At 38.9% G+C, this 22,077-nt stretch overlaps 2 pseudogenes across 2 annotated transcripts in view; both read right to left on the bottom strand.

The window, feature by feature from the left end:
• The window catches only part of LOC306639736 (olfactory receptor 4C46-like), a 111,045-nt pseudogene that overhangs the window by 4,162 nt on the left and 84,806 nt on the right, over positions 1-22,077 (bottom strand). The window lies entirely within an intron of this gene.
• On the bottom strand, positions 8,212-9,164 carry LOC306638442 (olfactory receptor 4S2-like; annotated as a pseudogene). The gene has a single exon. The product of its transcript is annotated as an olfactory receptor 4S2-like (transcript).

Raw genomic sequence — 22,077 nt, 5'->3', positions numbered from 1 at the left:
AGGTTGGTTCCACAGTCTGGCTATTGTGAATTGAGAAGCTATGAACATTGATGTGGTTGTATCTCTGTAGTATGCTGATTTTAAGTCCTTTGGGTATAGGCCAAGGAGTGGGATAGCTGGGTCAAATGGAGGGTCCATTCCAAGTTTTCTAAGGAATCTCCACACTGCTTTCCAGAATGGCTGCACTAATTTGCAGCCCCACCAGCAATGTATGAGTGTACCTTTCTCCGCACATCCTCGTTAACACCTGTTGTTGCTCGTATTCTTGATAATAGCCATTCTAATTGGGGTGAGATGGAATCTTAGGATGGTTTTGATTTGCATTTTGATTTGCATCTTATTACTAGAGATGTTGAACATTTTTCCATATATTTGTTGATTGTTTGTAGATCTTCTTCTGTGAAGTGTCTATTCATTTCCTTAGCCCATTTGTCGACTGGATTATTTGAATTCTTGGAGTAGAGTTTTTTGAGTTCTTTATAGATTCTGGAGATTAGTGCTCTAACTGAAGTATGATTGCAAAGATATTCTCCCACTCTGTAGGCTCTTTCTTCGCATTGCTGATAGTTTCCTTTGCTGAGAGAAAGCTTTTTAGTTTGAATCTATCCCAGTGGTTGATTCTAGCTTTTATTTCTTGTGCTATGGGACTCCTGTTAAGGAAGTCTGATCCTAGACCAACAAGGTGAAGATTTGGACCTACTTTTTCTTCTATAATCTGCAGGGTCTCTGGTCTGATTCCGAGGTCCTTAATCCATTCTGAGTTTAGTTTCGTGCACGGTGAGAGATATGGGTTTAGTTTCATTCTGTTGCATATGGATTTCCAATTCTCCCAGCACCATTTGTTGAAGAGGCTATCTTTTCTCCATTGCATATTTTTGGCACCTTTGTCTAGTATGAGACAATTGTATTTATTTGGGTTTGTGTCCGTGTCCTCTATTCTGTACCATTGATCTACCTTTCTATTTTGGTACCAATACCATGCTGTTTTTGTTACTATTGCTTTGTAGTAGAGTTGAGGATCTGGTATTGCAATACCCGCTGTTTCACTCTTCCTGCTAAGGATTGCTTTAGCTATTCTGTGCTTCTTATTCTTCCAGATGAATTTCATAATTGCTTGCTCTATTTCTGTAAGGTACATCATTGGGATTTTAATTGGAATTCCATTGAATTTGTATAGTACTTTAGGTAGTATGGCCATTTTGACAATATTAATTCTTCCTATCCAAGAACATGGAAGATCTTTCCATTTTCTAAGGTGTTCTTTAATTTCTTTCTTTAGTGTTGAATAGTTCTCATTGTATAGGTTTTTCACCTCTTTTGTGAGATTGATTCCCAAGTATTTTATTTTTTTCGAGGCTATTGAGAATGGGGTAGTTTTCCTAATTTCTCTTTCTGAAGATCATCACTTATGTATAAAAATGCGTTTGATTTATGGGCATTGATCTTGTAACCTGCTACTTTACTGAATTCACTTATGAGTTCTAAGAGTTTTCTGGTGGAATTTCCAGGTTCCTCTAAATATATAATCATGTCATCAGCGAACAGGGATAGTTTGAGTTCTTCTTTTCCAATTAGTATCCCTTTAATTTCTTTGGTTTGTCTAATTGCTCTGGCCAGAGTCTCAAGAATGATGTTGAATAGAAGTGGTGAAAGAGGGCATCCCTGCCTTGTTCCAGTTTTTAGGGGGAATGCTTTCAGTTTTTCACCATTTAGAATGATATTAGCAATGGGCTTAGCATAAATGGCCTTTACAATGTTAAGGAATGTTCCCACTATCCCTATTTTTTCTAGTGTTTTGAGCATGAAGGGGTGCTGTATTTTATCAAATGCTTTTTCTGCATCTATTGAAGTAATCATGTGATTCTTGTCTTTAAGTCTATTAATATGGTGAATTACGTTTATTGATTTCCTGATGTTGAGCCAACCTTGCATCCCTGGGATGAAACCCACTTGATCATGGTGCACTATCTTTTTAATATGTCTTTGTATGCAATTTGCTAAAATTTTGTTGAGAATTTTTGCGTCAATGTTCATTAAGGATATTGGTCTGAAATTTTCTTTCCTTGATGAGTCTCTGTCTGGTTTAGGTATCAGTGTGATATTGGCTTCATAGAATGAGTTTGGGAGGGTTCCCTCCTCTTCTATTTTATGAAATACTTTGAGAAGTATTGGAATGAGCTCTTCTTTAAAGGTTTTGTAGAATTCAGCTGAGAACCCATCTGGTCCCGGACTTTTCTTTGTTGGTAGGCTTTTGATGACTTCTTCTATTTCAGTACTTGAAATTGGTCTATTTAAATTGTTTATGTCCTCCTCGTTCAGTTTAGGCAATTCATATGTCTCTAGAAACCTGTTGATGTCTTCGAAATTTTCTATTTTGTTGGAGTATAGATTTCAAAATAGCTTCTAATTATGTTTTGTATTTCAATCCTGTCTGCTGTGATATTTCCTTGTTCATTCCGAATTTTAGTGATTTGGGTTTTCTCTCGTCTTCTCTTTGTTAGTGTGGCTAAAGGTTTATCAATTTTGTTTATTTTTTCAAAGAACCAACTATTTATTTTGTCAATTTTTTGTATTGTTTCTTTTGTTTCAATTTCATTGATTTCAGCTCTGAGTTTAACTATTTCCTGTCTTCTACTACTTTTGGTGCTGTTCTGTTCTTCTTTTTCTAGGGCTTTGAGCTGTAGTGTTAGGTCGTTTATTTGTTGAGTTTTACTTCTTTTATTAAATGCGCTCCATGAAATAAATTTCCCTCTAAGAACTGCTTTCATAGTGTCCCAAAGATTTTGATATGATATTTCTTGTTCTCATTTACCTCTAAGAATTTTTTAATTTCCTTCCTAATATCTTCTGTTATCCATTCATCAAATAATAGCATATTGTTTAATCTCCAGATGTTGGAATAGTTTCTGTGTTTTACTCTTTCATTTATTTCTAACTTCAATCCATTATGATCTGATAGAATACATGGTAGTGTCTCTATCTTCTTGTATTTGCTAACATTAGTTTTGTGGCATAATATATGGTCTATTTTAGAGAAGGATCCATGTGCTGCTGAGAAGAAAGTGTATTTGCTCTTGGTTGGATGGTATATTCTATAAATGTCCGTTAAGTCTAAATTACTGATTGTGTTATTGAGATCTATGGATTCTTTGTTCAATTTTTGTCTGGAAGATCTGTCCAGTCGTGAGAGAGGCGTGTTAAAATCACCTAGTATTATTGTGTTATGGTCTATTTGGTTTCTGAAATTGAGAAGGATTTGTTTGACATACGTGGATGAGCCACTGTTTGGGGCATAGATGTTTATGATTGTTATATCTTGCTGATTTATGCTTCCCTTAAGCAGTATGAAATGTCCTTCTTTATCCCTTCTGACTAGTTTTGGCTTGAAGTCCACATTATCTGAAATGAGGATGAATACTCCAGCTTTTTTGCTGAGTCCATGTTCATGGTATGTTTTTCCCCATCCTTTCACCTTTAGTCTATGGGTATCTTTTTCTATGAAGTGAGTCTCATACAGGCAACATATTGTTGGATCTTTGTTTTTAATCCAATCTGCCAGTCTATGTCTTTTGATTGATGAATTCAGGCCATTAACATTCAGGGTTATTATAGAGATATGATTTGGTTTCCCGGTCATTTGGTTCATTTTTTAAATTTTATTTATTTATTTGTTTGACACGACTTGTTTCCTCCTTTATTTGACAATTCCTTTAGGATAATTCCTCCCTTTGCTGATTTGCTTCTTTGTTTTTCATCTCTTCCTCATGGAATATTTTGCTGAGAATGTTCTGTAATGCTGGCTTTCTTTTTGTAAATTCTTTTAGCTTTTGTTTATCATGGAAGGATTTTATTCCATCGTCAAATTTGAAGGTAAGTTTTGCTGGGTATAAGATTCTTGGTTGGCATCCATTTTCTTTCAGGGCTTGAAAAATGTTGTTCCAGGCCCTTCTAGCTTTTAGGGTCTGGATTGAAAAATCTGCTGATATCCGTATTTTTTTTCCCCCTGAATGTAATTTGGTTCTTTTCTCTCACAGCCTTTAAAATTTTGTCTTTATTTTGTATGTTAGGTACTTTCATTATAATGTGCCTTGGTGTGGGTCTGTTGTAATTTTGTGTATTTGGAGTCCTATAAGCCTCTTGAACTTGATTTTCCATTTCATTCTTCAGATTTGGGAAATTTTCTGATATTATTTCATTGAATAAATTGTTCATTCCTTTGGCTTGTTTCTCTAGGCCTTCCTCAATCCCAATAATTCTTAAATTTGGCCTTTTCATGATATCCCATAGTTCTTGTAGATTCTGTTCATGATTTCTTACCATCTTCTCTGTTTGTTCAACTTTGTTTTCAAGGTTAAATATATTGTCTTCAATGTCTGAGGTTCTGTCTTCCAGGTTTTCTATCCTATTGGACATGCTTTCTATGGAGTTCTTAATTTGGTTTATTGTTTCCTTCATGTCAAGGATTTCTGTTTGGTTTTTTTTCAATATCTGTAACTCTTTATTGAAATGATCTTTTGCTTCCTGTATTCACTCTTTTAATTGTCGATTGGTGCGATCATTCAGTGCTTGCATTTGCTCTTTCATCCCATCATTCAGTGCGTGCATTTGCTCTTTCATCTCATCGTTTGCTTCCCTGATCATTTTAATTATGTACATTCTGAACTCCTTTTCTGTCATTTCTTTTGCCATGCTGTCATTGGGTTTTATTGATGTAACATCTAGATTTGTTTGGGGCATTTTCTTTCCTTGTTTTCTCATATTGTTCAGGTATCAGTGGATCGCTGAGATATTGCAGATTTCCTCTATTAACGTACAATGTCCCTGAAGATTTCTATATATATCCCCTCTTAGCCTTCAGTAGGCTGAAGTCTTGGAGGAAGTTGATAATGCGGTGCTCCACAAGGAAGCTGCCTCTCTAGGGGTGGTGGCCTTCAGGTGGGGTATAATCCCTGCTAGTGGGTAGAGGTGCCTCCACTTGTTGACCAATGGTCATCCAAAGGGGACCTAGGCTGCGGGCTGAGGCAAGGCCTGTTTGGGCATGAGTCTCTGGTTTTACCGTCTTTGTGGGGAAACCTCACCCAGAAGGGAAGACTCAGCCGGTGGGGAGGTCTCGCTGGTCACTTCCCTCCTAGAGGTTCCCCTCAATTTACAGCTACCGCCTGGGCTGGGCTACCTTCCTCTACAAAGTTCCTAGGGGCCCGGCCCTACCTCCTGGGCCTGGGAGCCTCACCCTTCACAGAGAAATCTCCTTAGGCTGCCCCTCCTCAGAGAATCTGCCCGCAGGCCTGGAACCTTTGCTCTGCCCCTAAGCCTGTCTCTGTGCGGCTCTTCCACCAAGAAGCCTCCTAGATCCTGGGACCCTGCTCTGCACCTAATCACCTGGCTATGCGGCCCCTCCTCTGAGCAGCCACCTGGGGCCCCGTACAATCGCTCTGAGACCCAGAGACCTGCCACACGCCTTTCCTCCAGACAGCCGCCCAGTATTCCAGTGCGGTCACTAGGAGTCTAAGAAACTCACTGCGTGCCTCCACCTCCCACCAATCACCCGTAGCCCTGGGCAATCAATCACTCCAAGTCGAAGTGACCCTCCCCATTCCTCCTCCTTCTCCAGATAATCCCCCGGGTGTTCAGGAGTGGTCACTCTGAGTGGTTCTGAATCCAAGTGACCCACTGCACGGGTCCTCTGGGCAACCGCCTGGAGCTCTGGTGCGGCCACTCAAGACCAAGCGACCCACCACGCTTCTCATCCAGGCAGCCCCCCTGTGTTCAGGAGCTGTCACTTTAAGTCCAAACAACTCACCACTCGCCTTCTCCTCTGAGCAGCCGCCTGGAGCGCTAATGCAGTCACTGCGAGTCCAAACGACCCGCCGCACTCCTCCTCCTCCTCCTCCTACTCCTCCAGGCAGGCCCCGGGATTCAGAAGTGGTCTGAGTCCAAACAGCTCACCGCGCAGCCCCTCCTCTGGCAACCGCCTATAGCTCTGGTGTAGTCACTCCGAATCCAAGCGGCCGCGCTCCTCCTCCTCCTCCTCGTCCTCAGGGCTGGCCCCGGGGTTCAGGAGCAGTCATTCTGAGTCCAAACAGCTTGCCGCGCGGCTTCTCCTCTGAAAACCGCCTGTAGCTCTGGTGCAGTCACTCCGAATCCACGCGGCCACGTTCCTCCTCCTCCTCCTCAGGGCAGGCCCCGGTGCTCTGAGTCCACACACCTCTCCTCGCCACTCCTCCCCTGGGCAACTGCCGGAGCCCCAGTGGTTGCTCTGAGTCCCAGCACTGTGTCGAGCGGCCTCCTTTACGGCGCTCCCAGTTGTCCGAGTTCACTGCTCCAGTGGGGGGAGGGGCGTCTCGCCGGCAGCTCTACTTCACAAAGTTTCCTGTGTTCCGGGATCACTGTCCCAGCCAGGAGGCCTTCCCAATGGGTGAGAGTCACCCGGCTGCTTTGAGTTGGTCCCAAGTGTCTCAATATCTCCTCTTTTGAATCCTGAATCCTGGAGCAACATGAAATGCAGCCACCCTCTAGGCCACCATCTTGAAACTTCGATATGCATAGTTTTAAAGCAAGGCTTACACTTTTGTTATAGCTACTTATATAGATGTCTTGCAGATTTAAAATATTTCCACCTTTATTTTTGGGAATTCACCCACACCAGATATCACTTTTGAGCACCACAGTCTTTACCATATTATATTCCACCCCAACTATAAACACAATCCTAAGTTGATGTAGCATCTATACTATTAGATTTGTGGATGTGACAAGGAAACAATGGCTGAGAGACAATTAGTGATATGTTTATTTACCATGAAGAATAATCTGAAGGTCATGGTTCATAGTGAGGAAGAAAATCTACCACCAGGGTACATAAAAATTAACAATAATAAAAGAATATCTGTCCAGTATGGGACTCTTCTGTAATGCAGAGGCGGCTATAGTGTTTTTCCAGTCCATGACAAGTGGCTCACTCTATGCAGTAAAGCTGTTTGGCTCAAATATTATAGGAATCATGGTTTTTGACATTTAATTTAATAACATTTAAACATTTAACATTTTTGCTTTTAATAAGGTTGTATTTACACTTTGGTTGAGTCACAGTAGCCTGGTTCTCATATGTGACTTTGTTTTCATTCTCTCTATTGAGTTTGGCTACTAGTCACTTCCGCCTGTTACAGATGGCAAGCAAAGATGAGAGTCAGAAATAAGTTAGTGAGATGGTACAGTTGACAGAAGTTGGAGACAGTAGGGTGTGTATAAAGAAAATCAACCCAAGAATAGAAAAGACTTTTTTCCCAAGACCAACAAGTGAAAGCTCATTTTTTTTTTCTCTTTTGAGATTGTGTTTTATCTCTAACTTTCTGAACACACCTCTGATCTCATTCCAAGATTATTAGGCTGAGTTTTCACTATTTTGTGAGACTTACATCAAAATTCATTAGCCAAGATTTCATGTGTTTATATATTCTATCATTCATCCAAACTATACATTATTGATTTTTTAATTGGCTCTAATTAGTTTTACATGACAGTAGAATGCACTTTGACACATTGCATACAAATATAGAATAGCTTTTCACTCCTCTGCCTGTACATGGTACAAAGTCACGCTGGTCTTGTGATCATACCTGTATATAGGGTCATAATGTCTGTCTCATTCTACTGTCCTTCCCATCCCCACTGCCCCCCTTCCCCCTCACTCCCCTCTGCACAATCCAAAATTCCTTTGTTCTTCCTTACCCACCCCACAAACACTGTAGAACAGCATCTGCTTATCAGAGAAATTATTTGGCTTTTATTTTTGGGGAGTGGTTTATTTCACTTAGCTTGATATTCTCTGGTTCCATTCATTTACCTGCAAATGCCATATCCAAACATAGTTTTCAATGCCAGAAATAACCTCAAATATTTCAGAGTAGGTTTTTAATCACTTAAAGAATATGGCAGGAGACAAAAAGTGGGAAGAGAAAACACTGATGTTTACTCTGATCATGTTGAGATCCTGAGCATATTAAGACTCCTGTGATTTTGAATATTTAGAATATTATCTGATTGTGAAGTAATAAATATAATGATCATGATTAAGAATACCCTAATTCTGTTCAATGTATATTTCTTGCATTTGTTACTTCTGAAAATTCTTTGATGTTATTATTTTGCTTATTGTACAGATAACTAAGGCTTCCACATTTACATTCATCCAGTTTGAATTATTATTTCCAACTATTTGCTGTCTGCATTCCAGAAAGACTTTTTAACCCATATTTTTTTCATGGCATTCTTTACTTCTGCATTTCTCAGTATGTAAATCATGGGGTTTAGCATGGGAGTGATAATGGTGTAAAACACAGCCACCATCTTATCCTCCATAAATGAAACATCAGGGCACATGTATGTGAAAGTACAGGGACCAAAAGAGATGATGACCACCGCAATGTGGGATCAACAGGTGGACAGGGCTTTGTGTCTTCCTTCTGCCGACTGCTTTCTCAGAGACACCAAATGACAGTATAGGAGATGAGCAAGATCACAAAGCTCCCCAGAGTGACAGTACCACTGTTGGCTGTCACAACACCACCGGTAACACGTGTCTATGCAGGCCATTTTGAGCACAGGGTGAACACCACAGAAGTAGTGATCGATCTTATTGGGTCCACAGAAGGGTAGCTGTACTACTAGGGACACAGGGATGACAGTGTGTATGAATCCACCTACCCAGGTCCCCAGCAACATTTTATGGCACTTCTCCCTGTCCATGATGGTCATAAAGTGCAGGGGTTTGCAGATGGCCACATAACGATCATATGCCATTACTATAAGGATAAAAATCTCAGTTCTTCCAAAAGAAATGTACCCCAAAGAGTTGCAATATGTACCCTTCATATGAGATAGTTTTGTTCTTTGCTAAAGGTCAACAATCGTCTTGGGTGCTGTGGCTGAAGAGAAACAAATGTCCATAAGAGACAAGGAGTTGAGAAGAAATATATGGAAGACTTTAAAAGATTCCCCATGAAGATGGTCAGCATGATGAGGAGGTTTCCCAGAAAAATGACTGTGTAGAAGAATGAGAACACCATCAAGCAGGCTCCTTCAACCTCTGGATTTTGAGAAAGGTCCCAGAAAATAACGTCAGTTACATTGTTCATTTTTCCATGTAATGAATCAAGTAGGCCAAATTACCAAAAGTTAAATTTATCTGAAAAGAAAACATCAGAAAAATTATCAGCATTTATTTCTAATTCAGGATAAATTAATAATCACAGTTAAAAGTGGAAAAATGGGTACTAACTGCAGACTGACATGAATAATTACAGAAATTTTAGTGTCTCCATTCTTACCATTTACCTTAATAATATACCTGATTTATTCACTTCAGATGAGGAAGCAGAGAACAGACAGACAAAGAAAATATCTAAAGTAACACATCTAACCAAAGTTCTCACATGACTAACATTTTCCTAGGATTTACTTTCCTGGTTATAGACAAACATTTAGTTTGTTCTCTTTCTGTAAAAGACACACATTCATATTTAAAGTGATCCTTTGTTTGGAGACAAGGTTTCCCTTTCTTTGGTGATGAAGTAAAAACATGCCCACAGGATCCCTTCTGAATTCAGCCAATTCTGGTCATTACATACACTCATGGGTCCTTGGAATGTCAAGACTGGTGACTTCTGCAGGCTCCCCTTCAGATCTCTGTGTGTGAATTTATGGCTTCTGTTTGAATTCAAGCTCCTGCAATCTGGAGTGTCTGAGCGTTCACCAGTATTTATTCCAGCACTATTTGTTACTAAACATTTGTGTAGTAACTGAAAACACACAAATTCCACAAAACTGAAAAATATAGAAAACACAAAAATGAAAGATTCTCCCTTTTTGTGTCAATATTCTTCATGTGTCCTTCCAAGTTTTCAAGTCTTATGCTAGAGTATTTTAGTTTTCTAATTTTGGGTGAATGTAGACAAAGATTGTCCTTTAGTGATTATTATTATGGGTTTAGGAAATGCATAATGTTTCATGTAAATGGATAATTCTGCACATTGGCATTTCAGACACAGGAGTGAGGTTACTTTTATGTTTTGGTGGAATGGCATACAAAGGAGTTTTCAGTGAGGGGGGGTTTGCAAGGTTCTTCTTGAACTCAAGACACGAGGATTCCTCTAGATTTTGATAGTCATCTCATCCCCTTAACATCTATCTAGTGCCTTGCTTCTTACTGCTGTGGAATCTGCTCTCAGCTAGTGTTTTGCAGGCTATGCCAGTCATTGTCAGCTTTATGACAACTGCAGGTTTCATCAGGTCTGTGTACTAGAGGTTGTAGAGTTATCAGCACAGGTCTGCTTACATTTGTGTATTACAAAATAGCAATACAAATGGTAGTAATAGAAACAGCAATACTGAAAATCAGATCTAGAATCAGCCACATGCCCTGCTTCGCAGGTTTCTTCCCCTGTTACTTTTCCTGCTAAACTTAGAAAACAGTACTATTCTCCACTGAGAGCACTTCACTTTACAAGAATTCAATTAACAGTGGTTTTCAACACCTATGTATAATGTTGCTTGACTCCGTTGGAAGAGACAATGAGCATCCACACATAATCTGGGATCTGTTCCACTAATGTTCATTCTACAAAGTCTTAGAAAAATTCTGCTACCTTCTGAACTCAAGACCTATCTCAATGTAATCCATTCTCCCCTTTCTGATCATTTCTAATGTGATTAAGTCTTGCAGTCCTTTGAAATGATTGGCATTTTCTATCCCTATTTGTGCTCCCCTGTCTCTTGGTTGTGCACTCATGCACTTTATTAAATTTCATATTTCTGAGAATAATGTCTTCCAATTATATTACATATGTCAAAATACAGCCATTGCACTGAATTCCCCATGTTATCAAACACTCTATATTAGTTATAGAAGAAAATAATCTCACCATATTATCTAGGGCTTATGTTTGTTTTTACTTTTCTGAGTCTTCCTGATATATTTTGAGTGCAGATTTAAGTTCTGATAAGAATGTGCTTGAGGAATTATTTTGTGAATAAACAGTTCCAGAGAACATCCAATCACCTAAACTCAAAGCCTGCTAGAAAATCAGCATCCCTTCTTGTAGGTTCTTTCACCTAATGAAATCATCTGTTCTGCAATATTTATTGGTAAGAAACATTTTCTCCTCTGCTTATAAAGTTACTATGGAAGGAATGATGCAATATGGTAATGACTTTAGGGAAAGTTTTTTACAAAATCTTTCACCATAATTACAATCAAACCACATACCTAAAGAGAGATGTAACCTACTGAATTCTTTTTCAATTATTTTTAGAACTAAACGTGTCTGGTTCATTTTGAATTCAATTGACACTTTCATTTAGAACTGTTATCTAATTATAAAGCAATTCATCAAACATAAGTAATTTTAGGATTGCTTATTGTTTCTTGAATTAATGACCCTTGCTCTATGCATAATATACCATATATTTCATATAAAATGTGTTACAATATGTATTTCTGTGTATTAAAAATGAATTAGTCTGATCTTTAGAAAGCTCTTAGAATGGAACGGGTAGATTTGATGGAACTTTTGGGGTTCACTTCTTCTTAAAGGGATGTATGCATGAGATGCATTTAGGATACAGGGATGAACTGCAGTGTGGGCTATATATAATTCCTTTAGTTTTTGAGCTTACATTATCCAGATTGATTCTTGTCCTAGTCCTTTTATTTTCTTTTCCCTCTGGAAGGGTCCTCTCTGCCATGTCATGGGTGGAGGAGAAAAGGGTTAACTGTCAGAGGAGGATGTTGGCTGTATACCACTCAATCACCCAAAAAACTTATTTACTCAGTAAACACACAAGAGCCAATATTCTTTTTATAGGAGAGGGGTCATGACTGGTCTGGCCATACCAGCACTGGCCTCTTACAATAACATCTCACCCAACTCTCTTTTATTTAAAATATACAGGTAAAGGTGGCCAGGACTGGGAGGAGCTTTTTCTGTGATGGACAGAATAGGGTGGAGTTAGGGAAGCCACTGTCTCAGGGAAAAATTCCAGAAGGAGACAGGGAACCACTCTGATATAGTGCACATACTTCCTGGCAGTTCCTAGAAGCCAGGGATCTGTGTCCTGTGGTTCAACCTACTCTGATTCTGCTAAATAAAGACTGCTTCCCACATCTCCCCCTTTTTAATATTTTAAAATGCAAATAATGGGCAGTTATGTCCAGGTTTAGGATCTTGGGTCTGAGAGCAGCTCCGAGGTCCCTGCTCTTGGTTGGGAGGGCTGCTCCAAGGTCTGGCTGTTGGTTCTGAGAGTATGGCAACCTATTATCATGACACAAAAAGAATTAGTAGCAAACATATTATTCCAATACCATTCAGTTTAGGAAATATCTGATCAACTGGAAATGTAGAGTCCATAAGATTAATTCTATCTTTTGAATATACTGGGTGAAGTGATATGATTTTATAAGATCTAGGCTATTCTTACTGTTATGTCAAATGTCCATCAGATGATTCTTAATTATCTCTTAGTACCATTGGGAAGTATGACATTTAGTTGTAACAACATACATGCTTGAAGTCATTATTACCTTTAAGTCTTTGTTTAAATTTGAGAGCAAAAGTCTCATTACTGATATTTGTAATAGTAGCTGTTAAAGCATTTAATTTAATCTCAATTATTCTATTAATACTTAATACTTTCAGGAGTCATAGCATCTTAACAGAAGGAATCATGCCCCTAAATATAATGAATGTCAGAACAGATAGAAACCTAAAAGAATAATTTAAAATATATATGAACCAAATTACCATCAAAGAAATAACTGTTAGAATATAAATGTGAATTATTCATCTTTCTAGTGTAATATCAGTTTGTTAAATTCTAATTTGGTATTTATTGCCTGGTTGCCAATAATGCAAAGTAATATCTAAATAACAGGGAATAGTCCAAATTACATGAAGTTTCAAAAATCAGAATGATTGTATATTTAATCTTATTTCTTTATTCTGAAAATAGTTTTAAACAACTCAACTATTTGTGTAGTTGCTTAGATCTTTTATAGCATTAACAATTTAGATTAAACATGGTTGCTGGCAAATTCTTTTTAAGAGGAACTAAAAACAAAACATATTTAATGGCAATGTTGTCATATTATACTTTTCTGGTTTTGGATCTTCTAAAGGAAAATATTTTGATATGACTGTCTTTCATCAATTTTTTAAGGTCGATCCAAAAACATATCTGCCAACTTTAGAGATAATATGTAGCATTGTCAAGACATTTATATATTTTATCCATTTAGGAAAGGCACCAGATGCTATCACAGAAAATTAAGGCAGTAAAATATTGGTGCATATTTCATAGAAATGACTGGCTTTATATGACAAAGTCCCATTCTAATAACTGTTTGAACATAAAATCCTAAGTTCCAAGGACCAGTAAAATTGACTGGCCTAGGTATTCCTTATGCTGTCTTTTTCTTAAAGGTTACATCTAGACAGTCAGAGAGTCTATCATGGGACCAGCATATAGGTAAGACAAGAGTTTCCATCCCTCTTGGGGAAAAATGTCAAAATACTTCTATGTCCCACATTGTTAGACTTTAAATAAGCCAGTATCTCCTGAATGTCCTCTAAAAATATAGCTAATTTTACTTCTTAGTGTAGAGAGTAACATAAAAAGTATATAACATTTATTTAAATTTAAAATATTAAATAATATAATTTATTTATTTATTAATTTATTATTATTATTTAAATTTGCAAGAGACCATTATTGAAAAGCTTTAGTTTGGGGAGCATCAGCCTAATAACATGTCCCTGTGTTGGGGTTCAATACTGACCGATCCCCAGAGAGTCAAAGTACACAAAATAATGCAAGACACATAATGAGGTTTAATTGCAAGCTGGGGCTTGGACTGCAACCAGCCTCTCAGACCACTACAATGACTGAGTGGGGAGAGGCCCCAAGGGGTAAGAAAGCACTCTATTTAAGAGATTTTCAAGCATTCACACACAAAGACCAGTATTTTATTGTTTAACATTTGAACAGCTAAACATTTGTCCTCTTTGGTTGGGTCCGGCCAATGTATTTGATTCTCATTGGGTCCCACCAGAACTGAACTGTCCTGGAGGAAGAAGGGAGGAGGGAAGGGGTGAACTTTATGCAGGAGATGAGTAGGGACTAGGCCCCCTTGATAGATAAGGTTCCCGGGCAGCACATTCCTTGGACAGGTATCTAAGCCCGGGGGCCCAGCATGTCCTATTTGTCCTCTACTGGCTCTTGAGGGTGCTGTTGCAACCACCTGCATCCTGGTGATTAAGATAGTTTCTCATTCCTTAGTGTTTGCGCACCCTTTCCTGTGGGGGGTTTTACAGATGTCTCCCTGTTCTCAACACCTGCAAATCTAATATTTTAAAGATTTCTTTAATTGGAAAATAAGGATATAATTAACATAAGAAGGACTAATTACCATGGTTAATTAAAATATAGTCATTGATGTTTTTGTATAAATCAAATTTGTCTTTTAAAGAGAAATTTGAAATTTGGGATGCAAGGCAATATTTTAAAATAAGTTATTGTTAAACCAAATTGTATAAACCATAATGTCTTTGAAATTAGCCTTTTTTATATAATTGAAATTCAATAGACAGAAGAAAATATTTTATTATAATGAGAAATTAATGTTTTAAGTATTTATTTTTCTTCTATCTTTGAAGGTCCAATTAATAGAGGTTTGTTAAAAGATTTTATCTATATTTGTAAATAGCCTTTATGATAGAACTTAGTAGAATTCTAAGAATAAAAAACTTTTAATAACCTTAGCTGATTGTGTTAATTATATATAGCCAATTTAATTATATATAGCCAATTATATATAGCCAATTTAATTACATGTAAATCTTTTGAAAATTATTTTGTACAAATTTGTTTTAATTTACTCCATATGTAATAGTCTTCTATTTTATCAGGTGAAAAAAAAGTTTTTAGACATTTACATATCACACCTGATAGTTTAAGTGCTAGTATCTTGTTTCTCAATGAGAACATAGAGAATAAAGGAATATTAGACCTTATTTATATTAACCAAATTACAAATATGTCTAACGTTTAAATATATTTTAGTTAAAAGTATCTGATGTTTTCATATTTAGTAGACGATATTTCAATCAACAATCTTTTAGCATTCCATCCTTGTAAATCAATTATCTCCTGTAATTAAAGCTTAGATAATTACATTTACATCAAATTAAATTTATTTATTCTTACATGCAAAGGTCAAGACATCAAACAAACATAAATAATAGTATTAATAATTTCTTTCCAGTTTAAAAAAAAACATTAGAAACAAGGGACATAGATAAATATTATAGAATTTAACAATTTTAGTATTTATTTGCCCACCTGGAAAAATGTGAATTAATTCAGAAGCCTTTTTACCTGGAAAAATCTGAGTTTATAAGTATAAAGTAGCATGATTTATTTTTAGTTGTTTACCTAATATAAATTGTCATTAATTCACGTGAATTAAAGTTATGTGGATCCATTTTTATTTTAATTTTAAAATGCAAGCATGTTTCTTCAACTGCAAGTAAATTTTGAAGTCATGTAAATATTGTCATTGTGTGCACACATTTATAGATCAGTCAGGAAAAGGAAATTTTTATAATTTATTGTAAGTGAAGTTACATAGCAAAGAACAAACATGTGAGTGAAGCTCCACAGCAATGAACAAACATGCATTAAACATTCATTTAATTTGTCTAAGAATTTAAGATATAAAAAGAAAAATTTCAAAATATTTCTGGTTGCCAGGTTTTGTCCTGATGATTGTTATTCACCTTCAAAATCATCCCTTAAAAAGCAAAAAAATTAATCCACCAAAAAGCACAATCGGAACTCCTTTATCAACTTCAGGAAAAAAAGTCTTTACTTTCATTTTTTGTTTTCTTTGGAACTGAGTGGACTCCTATAGAGCCTGAAGTTTTCTCCATTTACATTTCAATATAAGCCATCACTGAGACCTGAAAGGAACTAAAGGAGATTAGTGGTGTAATACAAAGTGCTCCCTGCCCTTTCCTTGCATCACAACCTAGCTTGTCAGTCTGAAAGCTTCTCTCCCCGCCCTTTACGGTGCAGCCATTTCCTCCACTTCCCAACTACTTATCAGTCTGTGAACATCCTAGCTAGCTATTAGTTCATCAGTCAGCTTGCATGTATCATTCTCCATTATTGGTCCTCTGTTAGACCAGCGGAATTCAACTGCTTAAAGGTAGCTGCCCTGCCATCTTTTATTATGCTTTCTCTCCCCCTGACTCACTTTATTTCTCCTCCTCACTTTTCCACTCTCTCTAGCATGCACCCTTTCTCTTTTCTTTCTCTTTTCCTCTCATTTTCTCTCTTACCCTGCAGGGAGACACTGTTTGCTTAATAAACTCCCTTATGTGATTTCCCGTGTCCCGCGTGGTTTTGTGGGATTTCTTACAAGTGGGTCCAGCAAAAACTTGATGCCAAGGGCATTTTAACCATTTCTTATTTTTAGTACAGATTTGGATGTCCAAGAAAATTATGGGACCTTATTTTCCATCACTTTTGAGAATAAAGCTACTATGGTAAACTCCTTACGAATATATGCCACAGGTTGTGGACCTGATTTGTCTATGCTTGTCTATCCAGTAGTTTTGGGTGAATATTTTTAGGGTTATTTTTCTCTCAGTGACAAAGAGGTTAAATCTTGTGCCTTAGATAAGCTGAGAACAGGGGCTTGAAGTGAGGTCCCCTTTTGATATTTTCAAAATCTTTAGTATGTTTTGGTTCTCATATCAGGGAAATTGTTCCTTGGTGAAGAGTTTTTTAAGGAGGCTGCAAAGAGCCTTAGCTAATTCCCTATACCCAGGAAACCAGAAACTGCAGTATCCAGTTATCCCTAGGAAGCCTCTGTAATGCCTTGATATACCTCCTTTGTGGTAGCACATACAGGATGTCATCTACATAGTGGAGAACAATTACAAGTGTTTTACCTCTGAATTTTGTTAAGTCCTTAGCTGGGGTTTGTCTGAACAGGTAAGGGCTATCTCCAAATCCTTGAGGCAACACTGTCCAGGTTAGGTGTTAGAAAGTGTGAAAAATTTCTTTGACTGCTGAATTTGACTGGGGTTTAGAGTTTTTTTCTCCCTGGTTAGGTAATTTTCTCCATGCTCATTGTGCACATCACATGTACTTATTTGAGCATAAGTTTGTAAATCATAAGTCAATTGTCTCAAATCAACAAATTTTCCTGAGCCAGAAAGCATATCCAAGGTAATCTGAGCTCCATTCAATTTATTAATTTCCACCTAATCTGAACAATCTCTGTTCTGAAAGAATGGACATTTTTTTAAGCTGTCTGAGGTCACCCTCCCAGTTATCTTAACTCCCTAAGGTCACCCTCCCAGTCATCTCAACTCCCTAAGGTCACCCTCCCAGGAATGGGAACAAAGCCCTTAAAGCTGTTCCAAGAAACAGCCCAAACAGAGAATAAAAGGGTAAATTGAGCCAGATAGCCAGATAGTGATCAAACAGAATGATTACCAGAAACTATTGACCAGAATCTACGCCCTGTTGTAAAACATTGTGAAACATGTTGTATGTTATCAGCAAACCCAGAACCCCCTTTGAAATTTCCCGGCAGCTTTGTCCCCCTTTTCCCTTTCATGTGCGACCCCTCCCGATGTGTGGTTTCTGCCTTTATAAACCTACAAGATTTTCTGCTAGGGACTCGGACTCCTCGAGTTGGGTCCCAGCACGCTGGAATAAACATCTCTTGCGGTTTGCATCAAGTGACGCCTCCTGCGGTTGATTGGGGTTGCCGTCCATCCATGGGACAGAGTTGGGGTTTCCTTTTTGGGGGCCTTACAGTTCAATCAGATTTCCATGTTGAATACTCACCTCCAGAAAGGCAGTGTAAGGAAAAATACAGCTCAGCTCAGGACCCGCAGTCGCTCCAGCCGTTCGGACGGAACTGGCGCTCTATATGCCTGGTCTCAGTTGCGGCTCAACAATAGCTCCCAGAAATCCATGATGGACACAGGACCTCATGCAAGAGACTTTACTATGTAGAAGACTAGCGCGTCCACTCTGAAGTTGGAAAAGAAGGTAAAGATAGAGATGGCATGGACACTTCTCCCAGATATTGTAATCTCCTGGTCTGGAAGGAACCAATAGCAGAGGAGAATACTTGCAAGCTGATGGATGAACCAATAGTTAGCTAGCATGTTCAGAATTACAAGCTAGGATATAATGTGGGAAGCAAGAAATGGCTGTAGCATAGGCAGGAAATTGCTGCAATGTAATGGGAGGGCAGAGCAACTTTCAGACTGGCAAGTTAGGTTGTGGTGCAAAGGAAGGGGCAGGAGATCGGTTTTGTATTACAGGTAGGAGTTACCTAGAAGTGGTAGGGCCTCATTATGTATTACTTGTAAGAGACTTAGTATGAATGTCATGTTCACTCCATACATAGAGCATACAGATTTTAACTTCCTAAATGTTGTAAAAGGAATAGACACATGAGTTCTTTTTTGTCCCCTCATAACTTTGAGAATCATTTTGCTCAAAAATGGGGTATAGTCTGAATTTTGCTAAGACCTTTTCTGCCTTAATTACAGTGATCAGAATTCTTGGTCTCCTGACTTCTCTAGGGGCAAGGCCAGGCACTGGAGTAGGATCTTTCAAATGTAAATTATAGAAGTTCCATGTTAGTTCATCTTCCTCCACATCTGAATGCCTTCCAGTTCTCTGAATAGAAACTTTGCCACCACTATCAGGTCTCTCTCTGTTCACAGAAACATGCTTGGGGCTAGTTTTTAAATCCTTTTCTTTATCAACCAACAATTCCCCAGAGACAAAGCGGTCCTGGAGGACGAAAATTTCTGACTTTTAAACCTAAATCTCTTAACAGCATTTCTAAGACTTGTGCTCAAATATTCTGAAACCACAAATCAACATCTTGTTTCAAATAGAAGTAAGTTCCTATTACAGTCCAAACTAAATCCCCATAGCCTGCCATTGGGCTTCCAATCCCCGTGCTATTTCTCCTCCCATCAAGAGGCTTGGCCCTGAAGGCCTCTGCCTGAGCAGGGAGCAGCCATGTTCTGTAGGCTTCTGTCCTTCCCACCAGGGAGCAGAAACCATGCTGTTTCTGGAGGGCTGGAAGCTGTGGTGGGAACACACATATTTAAACTAGGAAACTTCTAGAGGAGTTTCCCTTTCTAAGTTAGAGATTTTCTCAGAATTCCTGATTAGGTTGTTTTCTTCTTAGGATTCTAAACTTTTGCACCCCACTAAGTCAAGTTAGTGCTCAGTCTCTTACACTCACAAATATGCAGGCAGACCTGCCTGATTGAGTCTGCAGGATTTAAAAGGAACAGGTCTCCATTTACATTTCAAGGACTATAGGAATTGTGTTTTTTCCACTGAATTTTCACTCTGGCTAAGAATTGAATATAGCTGAACAGATTTAATTTATTTCTCTTCTGTAGAGAGTGAATTCCCCAGTCTTACTGAAGCCAGAATTGGGAACAGGTAGTTAGTGTAGAAATAGGGGATCGGGTCAAATCGAGAAAATGGAGGCCATAAAATCATCTGCCTCTGGAAATTGGAAACTGCCCCTGGAAGAATGGAATGTCAAGGATCTCCAGAGCCCATTGATTACCAAATTTACCTGCCTTTATCAAGGACTGCAAGCAAGGAGCTGCTAATTAATGCCCCCTGGGCCCTTGCCTGCCTGAATCACCTTGGCCCTCTCCCTGCCCATGGCTTCTCACTTAATGCAAAACCAGGCCTAGTCACATAGGCAGGAAGGAGAGATGGGGGGAGAGAATTGGAGAACAAAAGAGAATTTAACCTATAAAAGATGTAGGGTGCGCTCACTTCTTGGGACTTTAGAACATCAGCCATGGCCCCCTTCTCCCTGTCGGGAGAAGTCTGTATTATTAGCTTTAAATAAAACCTGCTTAATATGCTTGCCTTGGCGTGCTTCTCTAGTGTTCAATCTTCAACATTAGAAGGAGCAGAACTCGTCACCGGTAAATGGTGGTATCAGATTTGGAGGTTCCACTGAGATTTACGCCGAGGTAAGTAAGCTTCTTTCTCCACGCACCTCACATCTGTTTGAGGTGCATCTTTCTGTCTCTTTATTTTTGGAGGGCAAAGTGGGCACCCATCGGCTACTTAAATGCAGTTAGCGCAGCCGCCATTCTTAAGACTCTGGTGAGAGGTTTCCGGCCCAAGCAAGTTTCCAATCACCTGCTCTGCAGGCATGTTGGACTGTGCTGAAGCCATTTCCTACTTTTCTGTCCAGGCCTGGAGCGCAATTGCCGTGAGTACACAGTGTCCCTAGTCCTGATCTGCCCAGGATGCGTGGAGGTGGAGGAAGGGTTGGAAAAACTGTGGGGTTCTCGGCCCGGGCTACTCTCAGGTGGACCCCAAAGGTTCCTTCTCCCGACTCCCCCTCCCTACAGCCCTGAGGGGTATCCAGAGTGATCGGTAGATGAATGGCACTGAGGGAAAGCGCCAATTACCTTTGCCTCCTATGGGCCACACAGTGCACAACACTCCCGCACATCCACTCCCTCCTGGATACTCCCCTTCCCTTGCCGGTCAGACCTTAGGAATTCAAGCTGTAGGATTAAGGCCTGGTATGATTACTATGAAAATGCCCAGGTCCCTTTGTTCGCATAGTTAGCCTTCACTAGTCTAGACATCTAGAGTCTCCCCATTACTGTTCCTTTGCTTAAATGTGCTCACGGTGTTCTCTTTAAGCTGCAAGAGGGAGGCATTTAAAAACCCCTCCCATGAGACCCTCCAAGCAAAGGGCGTTATACACCTAACAACCAATAGATGTCCCCTCACCCTCTGGAGATTCCTTTAGTCTACAGGGCAAAAAGATAGGCAAAAGGCACACTTTTTACTTTTGTCATGGTTTTTCACAATTAGGAGTTTATAGTGGCAGGAGGAAAGTAGTAATGCCCTTAAGTCGGAATCCTCCCAGGATCTCTAGCACAGGGCAAACTAGGACCCTAGCACTTTGCCGAAGAAGGCCAGAAATAACTTTTGCAAAGCCAGGTAGTGAGAGATGGGTTTTTCTGGACCATAAGGAAGCTCAAAGTTAGGGAGACGTCCCTAACATTTCTAACTCAGAAGGGAGCTTCTCTCTCAACAGTATTGCCAGGTTAACCACTAGCCTGCATACTGCTAAATTGCAAATGATCAAGAAAAGTGCCTTTCATATGTTACCATGCTTGACAGCAATAATCTCTACCATGAGAGGAGAAAGCCTTGAGGAATTGCCCACTAAGGGAGGAAAATGGAGGGGACCCTCCCAACTTAAGACACACAAAAATAAATTTAAGGAGGCTTTTGGAGGATCCTAATAAATATTGAGATGTTTCAAAACTTATGCCAGGCATGACTTCACCTGGAAAATTATGCTATTAACCATCTAGAGCACAGGCAGTTCCCAGAAACCATCCTAACTGGGATTCAAATAATGAGTAGGATGCCTAAAAAAAACTATTATGCAGCCTTCAGGAAAGTCCTGCTATTTTCTTTGAGAGACTTAGAAAAGCAATAAGAAAACACACCACTCTGAATCCTGAATCCATAAAGGGCCACCTACTTTTAAAGTATAAATTTATCATTTAGTCAGTCCCAAATACTTAGAGGAAATTACAAAATTGGCACGTGGCCCTGATCAGTCCTCAGATGATCTTCTCCAGCTTGCATCTTCCATTTTTAATAGACATCAAAAAGAAAGAAAAGGGAACATATAGGCAAGAAAAAGGACTTATTAAAGATCATTCAAACTGATAGAAACTTTTAATGCCTTGCAATAGTCCATGCAATTTGCCCATTTTAGGAGTTAAAAAGCAAACTGCCTAGTCCAAAACCTTAGAATAATGAAGCAGTAATTTCCCCCACCCTGTAGTTCTTAATCCATACACTTTTATCTTGGATTCCAACTGCTGCTTGATTTACTAAATTAGATTTAAAAGATGACTTTTCCTGTTTATGCTAGACTCTGAATGGCAATTTCTGTTTGCCTTTGAGGAA

Source organism: Sciurus vulgaris, assembly GCF_902686455.1.
Source record: "Sciurus vulgaris genome assembly, chromosome: 11".
Taxonomy (NCBI): Eukaryota; Metazoa; Chordata; class Mammalia; order Rodentia; family Sciuridae; genus Sciurus; species Sciurus vulgaris.
This window is presented reverse-complemented; position numbering and strand designations above follow the sequence as displayed.